At 38.5% G+C, this 8,787-nt stretch overlaps 1 long non-coding RNA gene across 2 annotated transcripts; it reads left to right on the top strand.

The window, feature by feature from the left end:
* Positions 1-3,552: 3,552 nt before the first annotated feature.
* LOC121619835 lies at positions 3,553-8,747 on the top strand. 2 transcript variants are annotated; one of them, XR_006007537.1, is made up of 9 exons: positions 3,553-3,670; positions 5,627-5,717; positions 6,105-6,236; positions 6,432-6,503; positions 7,047-7,181; positions 7,377-7,417; positions 7,901-7,948; positions 8,184-8,236; positions 8,357-8,747. It is a non-coding gene; the product is annotated as an uncharacterized LOC121619835 (long non-coding RNA). The 2 variants fall into 2 exon arrangements; XR_006007538.1 differs by having other exon boundaries at positions 3,589-3,670; positions 5,548-5,717.
* The last annotated feature ends 40 nt before the right edge of the window (positions 8,748-8,787 follow it).

Here is an 8,787-nt window from a genome sequence, read left to right as displayed (position 1 = left end):
ACGCCGTGCGCGATCAGTTCGTATGAAGTCGCGTCCGCCCACCGCGCCGGAAGTGTGTGGCAAGCCTAAACTGCAAAAGATCACCTCTATTTTTACACGATTTACTGCAAAAGCGCTATTTTACACGTCGTTTCATTCTACAAAAACACCACTATTTACGGCGCGCAAATGACGTACATTAAAACAGAAGAAGCGCTGCTTTCATTGCGTCTTCCTGCTTCCAACTGTTTTGCGTAGCCAGTAAGTTTCTGTGACCATTCAGTGAAGAGATTTAAAGACCAAAGCTACACGTTTATCAAAAGCGCCAGCCATTGTTAGGCTGAAGATCTGTGTTGACTTTGTAAATTGTACAGTATTCCAGTTTTAGAGGATTAAGTGGTTTTCCTGAGAATATCATTACCTTGCCTTATGTTTTCTTTTAAAATAACCTGTGCTAATCACTGCAGAGTAAACACAACTGTATTTTTTATTGGGTTGTTTGTTGCTTTAAGTGGTAGGCATTTAGCCTATAGATAGTCTTTATTCAATGTAAGACATTTCTGAATTGTACAGTTTACAGAGGATCAAATATTGATTTGCCTGAGAATATAGTCACCTTACCTTGTCTTTACAATTACATGTATTCATCTTTTTGTGTTGACATAACTGCACTTGATGGTCCCTTGGGCCAAATACTCTTGCAGTGTCTTATCTAGTGATATCCTAGTGGTTCAAGTGTAGAGATGGTCAAGACTCAAAGAACTGTTCACTATTCAAACACTTACAATATTTTTCATACTTGCTATGCTGTCAATTCTAAATTTATCCGTGCCTACAGTTCCCAACCAGCAATACAATCAGGCAACACCCAGTTTCTCGTGACAATCTGCCAAATCCAGTGAACATGCCATTCTGCAGCAGGGGTTAGGCTATCCAAACTGCTTGAATAAACACCACTCGCCTTATTATCTGAGTCTGCTGGATTTCTGGCTCTGCAGAAATCTAAAGGAAATACATGCCTTTTATTAACAGCAGTTGGTAGACGTTTCCTTATTAACCTTATTTCAACTGCCACATTAAATATCCTTCTTTAGGTTCTAACTAATTGCATTGAGTGCAAGGGACAGTAAATACAATTCCACAGGCTTTTTTTTTTTTGAACCAAGTATTTATTAATCTTCACATGTATTAGTACATACATTCCAGTTCACATCAAGTCTTCCTTTGCCACATACACATGAAGAAATGAGGACATTCAGAAGATGTATTACAAACAGAACAATTAAATCAACAACAGTTTGGCAAACAGTTCCGGCCCACTGGATTGTCTCTGATAGATCACTTCTCAAGATTTCACATATCACACGGACAGTTCCCCTGAAACAGCACAGTTTGACATTGTTTCACATTGATAGATTTAAGTATGCGCTTATGGGAGCCCATCTTGTTCTGAAAATGTCCATCTTAAGATGAAGGTGTGCAGTTATCTTTTCCATCGTATATACCTTCTTCACTCTTTCTTGCCATTGAGGTATAGTAGGAGGAAGCGGTTTTAGCCATGAAAGAGTTATCATCTTCCTGGCTATTAATATTAAAACATGTAATAAATACAGCTTCTTTTTTTCCTATCTCCCCTTGGGAAGTGCTCCAATGATATAAAATTGTGGGGTTACAGGTAAATCAATGTTCAATATAGAAATTAATTCCTTCCGGATCCCTCCCCAATAATTTTTCAACTTAGGGCAGTCCCAAAATATGTGTGTGTGGTCTCCTATCTGTTGACATAAATTGGTTCTACTACAATCAAATTTAGAAGTTATTGTGGGGGTTCGAAAATATCTCATTTTTAATTTCCAATCAATTCCACAGGCTTTAGTTGTTTTCTGTAACAGGCCGTGCAGTCTTGGGACTGGGGCTCCTGTTTCTTCCACTGCAATGGGACTGTCCCTTGACACACACATACACACACACATAAAGTGAAGACCAGTAGATGAGAGGAGAGCATGTGTAAATGCTTCTGTCATGCAAATTGAAAATGAAATTTGAATCAAATCAATCAAATCAAATTGAAAATGCAAAACATACTTGTCTGGATTATTGCTGGTGGGATATGGTATTTGCATTCAAATAATGTTTTCATGTTTCTACAAAGCTTATAAACATATATACAGTTGCCAGTTATTAGGTACACTGAGCTAAAACTAAGGCAGTCTAACAGTCCTGCAATAAATTCTCAGGTCATGAAGATTATAATGTTCAGCTTCTGTTTTTTTTCATTCAACTCTGAATTGCTATTGCTTTTAAGATCCTTTGCAGATAACTACATTGCGAGGTCATCAAATTTGTGGTTTCACGCGTCAGTTGATCAACAGAAAAATATATGAAGCAGATAGCTATCTGCAGTTATATATTATTTTTACTGTAATTGTAACAGCAATTAGAATCTAACGAGCTATTTTGTTGCAATAAACGTTAGCTGTGTGGATACTGACTTGTATTTTGTTGCAATAAACGTTAGCTAAAGCTGCCTACATAAAGTACCACAATTGGTCCAAAACCCAGGAAGAGACCTGGGTTTGGACCTTTTATCCAGTCTGCAAGGATAAAAGTATTCATTTTGCTGATGGGAACATTGGCAAGAAGGCCGTGGCTACAAAATGGACAAGCGAGGTGGGGGAAAACCAATTTTCTTTCAGTGTCCTGAAAATGAAATTCAGGACAGAAAGTTGGTTCAATTATCTAAAATGGATAGTTTGTCCAGACTCATTTACCCAGCCTTCTCCTTACCCATATCAATGAGAATGATCAAATCAATAAAGAATGTCAATTTTAAATTCATATGAAGAAACAAATGTCTTTACATAATGAAAATAGACATGGCCAAGGATTATGGGGATGCGGTTGGGAATGCGATTGATTTTGATGTTATAAATGGTGTAATGAACCTGAAATGGTTAAGATCCTTTATCAATAATAGATACTCTTTTTGGTTTACTGTCCCCAATATGGTTTTTGAAAAAAAAAAACTGAGGTAAAAGAGGCAAACGTTAAAATCTTAAATGAGATTTAGCCAACGAATGAATTCTTAAGACTGAGATTTCGTCTCGTCCCGGTGCTGTGTCATCGGTGTGTGAGTGTGCGTGTTTCCGCTCATGAGCACGCACACTCACATGCAAGTGGCATTTACCCACCAGTACTCGCCTGTCTGTGTGGATACTGACTTGTGTTAAAAGTCAAATAAATACGGTCCATTTATTATTTTTCTATCATTTAATGTTTAACTGCTTTGTCCTTTTGCATTTGCTGTAGTCATTTCTCAACCCGAGGCATCCAATGAATGCAAATGACACATCATTAATTAAAATTAATTTGTTTAAATCAATCCAAATGCCCTTAGGCAAAAATTTATCCATGTCCATAATGGCCATTATGTATTAAACGTGTCCCTGAACTTTCCCTTTCTTGAAATGTACATTTAATGCATGGTGTTTGGTGTATGATATGCTGTAACAGGCAGTACTACGGACACCAAAAGCACGCTGTGCTGTGTCAGTGAAGGACCCGCGTATATATAAACCATGTGCTGCGTGGTTTTCAGCCTCTGGTGGACGGATCTCTTAGGGGGTGCCTATGAGTGGGAAGTCGTTAGAAATCGCGACGAATAGTAATACCTCGTAGGAGACAAAGAAAGGTAAATACAATACGTTTTGAATCTCCTCCTAAAGCGTCTTTTAGGCGAATGTAGTCGTCAGGGGGTGAAATTTGACGAACAGCGGCGTTTACAGCAACATTAGTTCTGTTATGCTCAGCACGTGGTATGGCGGTGAAACCGCACTATAATTAGGAGAAAGATCCGGGTATCATCTCATGATCCCCAAATTAATTTGTAACTGAGAAACGTCAATTGTTTCAAAACCGACGACAGAAAAACTGTCTCGGTTTCGTTTCTAACGCAAAAAACGAGAACGTAACAGGCTGTTTTTGCTATTTTAGCAGTTCCTTTCTTTCCTTTTCGTTTGAAGAATGAAGAGGTCGGCGTACATTCGAGCAATTCGTTTGATTTTGTAATCAAAATCGGGGAAAAATCACGTTCTGTGTGTTTTGTTTGCAAACGTAAAACGAGTCCAACCAATTCATTAAAAAAAAAAAATTAGCAAATTCTTTATTCATTTCACTTTTGTGACGGCCAGTAGACAGGAAATGAAGTGTAGTCAAAATAAAAGCCAAGGGCTAGAATGGAAACTCTCTAGTGTAAAAAGACTAGTTTTTCCCAGATAGTGTTGCTGCTGGTCGTTTCTCTAAAACAGGCATGTCAAACTGATTCGTTCCAACCAAGGAGGAGCACACCAGGCTGGAATCAATTAATTAGCTGATCTCAGTCTTCAGCTGATTACTAAGTGATCCCTTGATGTTTGTTTGACCTGGTGTGTGCCTCCTTGGTTGGAACAAAAACCTGCAGCCACACGGCCCTCTATGGAATGAGTTTGACATGCTTGCTCTAAGACAACCAGCGGAGATTCTCACGTGTTACCAAAATATTCACTGTTTCTCCTTGTACTAAGTTACCAAATATCTTAATAGTCTGACATGTTTAAGCTAATTTTCACTTTTTATAGCGACTCTGGGGTTTTCAGTCTTCAGCTGTGATGTTAGCCCCTGTAGTGGATAAATCAATCTGCCAAGTGATATTGATCAGCAACTATTGATTGATCAACATCTATTTCAGATTAAATCAAAACATTTGTTAAATTGCTTTACTTCCTGTGTCTGGGACGCTTGCTTTGATCTCTACAGCACTGCAGATTTTCTATGCCTTGTTTGAACAATGATAATCACTAAACTTCATTTTATTCAGTTTTACATTAAGTTATTCAGTAATGACAAATTAGAAATGCAGCATGTAGCAATTAGGCCTAGTTACTGGTGTTATGGCCAGGCTTTAATTACATCATGGTGAGGCCACAACCAGTTTGAAGAGGAAGGCACTTTGTAGATTCAAAGCCACCAAGTCAAAGCTTACATAGTTTCCATTTTCATTCAGCTGTGCACTTACTATATACCAACTATAACCTTGTAGCATAGATATTTTTGTTGATTGGAAAATTCTATCAGTGGTTTAATCAGTGATGTGGGAGCACTTAGGGTTCCAGTTTTTTGAGACAGATATTTGAAAGTAAAGTTGTACACAGGGGATTAGAAACACATCTTTTGTTTCCAAGTTATCTAAATTCAGGCCATGGGTTATAACTAGTGTGTGGCCATGCTGATGAGTAGGCCATGACTGAATTTTGTTTTGCTTTCATTTGGAGACAAAAGAACAGACTGCACAACTTAGTTGTTTTTGGTATAAAATCATAAACATTTGACTTCCGTTTTTAGTTTAATATAAAATCAATTGGCTGAATGTAAACGGACCTCTTCATTCTTCTATTGAAAATGAACAGTGGAATAGCCAGAAACAGCCTATTTGTGATTGGTTTCTCCTTTTTTGATTTTGACACAAAATGCTCTTTGGATTTTGGTTTCTAAACGAGATCTACATTTTTTTCCCCATTTTTCAATTACAAGTGAATTGCGGGTTAACCGATGATACCCAGACTAAAGAAGAACCTGGCTACAACCTCTGAGCTCTTCATTCTCTCAATAGACTGCAGAATGGGTTTCCCCGTTGAGTCGAAGTCCAAGGCTGAGTGTCCAAGGAACTCCTGGAGAAGAAAGTTTGCAGATGGATGAATGAAGTGAGTGGTTTTAAGAGATTTTGGAATAAGAGATGCAACTTTAATAGCTGCAGTTTTTGAGATGGTACACATTTTTCATTGGATATAGGTTTTTTTTTTTTGCTAGCAGGATGCAATTGATAAGCAAATGAAATGACAAATCACAATACAAGCTTTTACACAGTAAGAAATTTGATTTTTGCCTAGTAACCAGAAATGTCACTGGGGAACTTGATGTCCTCAGTGGTAGCCACAGATGTGCAATAAGTTTTCCCCAAAAAATGTTTGAATTGATGCAGATGTTTAATTTTTGTGTTGAGTCTTGGGGGGAATTACCAAATACTGAATGTTTTATCACAGCGTAGAGCAACTCCACTGTCATGGAATTGACTGTCTCTAATGTTTCAGAAGCCCGCTAAAGGTGGATGCAGCAGCTTCATGCTCCTCAAAGCACTGAAGGAGCACATTTTCTTTCGGGGATGCTGAGGACCTGTATTCCTACCATGAGTGAGCAGACTAATTTGAAGCTGTGAACTGATGGTAAGTGTCAGGATGGGGTGGCACAGAATGATTTGCTGTGGAAACCAGTATGCTACTATGATGATTCACAAGACTAGAGTCTCTGATTATACAATGAAGCTCTTTCACAGTGCACTGATCATGCATATTACTGATTCTCAATACAAACTTTAAAGAAAAGAACTGGTCCAATAGTGTTGTCTCTGTACTCAACAGGTGTTTAAACTAGGCCCAGGAGATGGAGATTGCTCCTCTAGGATCTAAAAGCCCCTCTGCTCTGTGCTCCTGGTATGTGGAATAATGATTTCATAGACTAGTCTCTGAGAAAAGCATGGATAATGCTACAGTTGTTAGCAGAATGCAATGGATAAGCAAATGAAATGACAAATCACAGTACAAGCTTTTACACAGTAAGAATTAGTTAATTCTAAAACAAGTAAACACATTCCTGTTTACTGGGATTGCAGTATTGCCTGCAGCGCTTTAGCAAAGATTTTAGAAACGGGAAATTTTCTCAGTAATCTCCAGGCTGCTGGATGCACTAAATGCTTTTCAGATACAGTCAGATAGCTTTAGAAATAAACGTGATGTGTAATTGCAGAATTTAAAATCTTCACATCAATGATTTCTGCCTAGTAACCAGAAATGTCACTGGGGAACTGGATGTCCTCAGTGGTAGCCACAGTTGTGAACATCTGTGTGCTATCAGTATTCCCCCAAAGATGTTTGAATCTCATTTGCAGTCTTCATGTTTTTTAAATTGATGCAGATGTTTAATTTTTGTGTGCGAGTCTTGGAGGGAATTAGCAAATATTGAATGTTTTATTACAGCATAGAACAACTCCATTGATGCAGCAGCTTCATCATGCTTCTTAAAACACTGAAGGAGCACATTGTCATTTGGGACTGCTGAGACCTGTATTCCTACCATGAGTGAGCAGACTAATCTGAAGCTGTGAACTGATGGTAAGTGTCAGGATGGGGTGGCACAGAATGATTTGCTGTGAAAACCAGTATGCTACTATGATGATTCACAAGACTAGAGTCTCTGATTATACAATGAAGCTCTTTCACAGTGCACTGATCATGCATATTACTGATTCTCAATACAAACTTTAAAGAAAAGAACTGGTCCAATAGTGTTGTCTCTGTACTCAACAGGTGTTTAAACTAGGCCCAGGAGATGGAGACTGCTCTTCTAGGTAAGTCCAGGATCTAAAAGCCTCTGCTCTGTGCTCCTGTTACATGGAATGATTTCATAGAAGAGTCTCTGAGAAAAGCATGTTTTCATGACGCACTGACCACATTACCACACCACTGATGTATGTTTTAACAAGTGTACCGCAACTCATGTAGCTCACATAATAGTATGACTGGATTTCCAAAGGTTTGGCTCATCAAAGTTACAAATATTTTTGATTTTACCTTGCACTATGTTTAAAGAAATACATGGTTTCTGTTGCCATCTCAGGACAATGGAAGTAAATAGTTGAATGTTTTCAGAGCACTGAAAAAGTACTTTGGAAAAACTCTAATGACCTTGTTATCCAGGTCCTTGCTGAACAATGTTCATAAGGATTATTTGTTTTTCATAACTGACTGAAACGTCTGAACATGCTGGTGTGGTCCTTTACCTTTTCCTTGTTTTGGCATGTGGTTGTAATGAACATTTGTTTGTCCTGTAGCTTGTCAACACGCTGCCAGAAAGGAGTCGGCATGCTGTTTCCACAGCTGTAAGTACCCACTTCTGATTCATTTTCATTGTATTGTGGTTAATGGTAGAGCAGGGCTTAGAATGGCTTTCATTCTATAGCTCTTGTGTCTGAGTTTGGTCAATGATGATGCAGTTATTCGGTTACACTGATCTTAACTGAAGTCTACTCGCAGCGCACTGAGACACTCAGACTGTTGGAAGAATCTGTTAGCTGAACACCGGCGATGAAATCACTGATATTTCTGTCTTGCCAGGTAAGACTGAAGCAACCAAGCTGGAATACATTTGGACACAATGAATTGACCAGGTTAGTATGGTGATGGAACAGCATTAAGGGACTTTGCAGAGTTTCATAACAGATTTGAAGATGTTCTTTTAGGGTGTGTGAGATGAGATATTAAGCTTACGATTTAATGTCCCTTCACAGGTGCTGCAACTTGTGTGTTTGGACCGCCACAAGCTTCAGAGGTGGTCAATGTATAACCATCCAGGAAGGAAGCCTTTGTAACTTATGGGATACATTGTCATTCATTTTAAAGGTCCAGTGTGTAGGATTTGATGGATCTGTTGGAAGAACTGGAATATAAGTGTTTTCATTTGTGTGTAATCACCAGAAAATAAGAATTGTTTTCATTGCCTTAGAATAAGCTCTTAAGAGGGGTCTCCTGTCTGCACAAAGCCCCCCACTAATGAAATGGCTTTAGCGCTTGACGTGCTTAAGAAGTTTCAAATAAATGGTTAACAACACAGACTCAAGGCTGTTTTATATTCTTGTCAGTGATGAGACATTGATTGCAATAAACTGAAAGTAAAAGCTGTTTTGGGATCTGTAATGTGCTTCAGTGTATACAGACTCGA

Source organism: Chelmon rostratus, chromosome 16 (assembly GCF_017976325.1).
Source record: "Chelmon rostratus isolate fCheRos1 chromosome 16, fCheRos1.pri, whole genome shotgun sequence".
Classification (NCBI taxonomy): Eukaryota; Metazoa; Chordata; class Actinopteri; order Chaetodontiformes; family Chaetodontidae; genus Chelmon; species Chelmon rostratus.
Note: the sequence above shows the minus strand (reverse complement) of the source record. Positions and strands in the feature narration are given on the sequence as shown.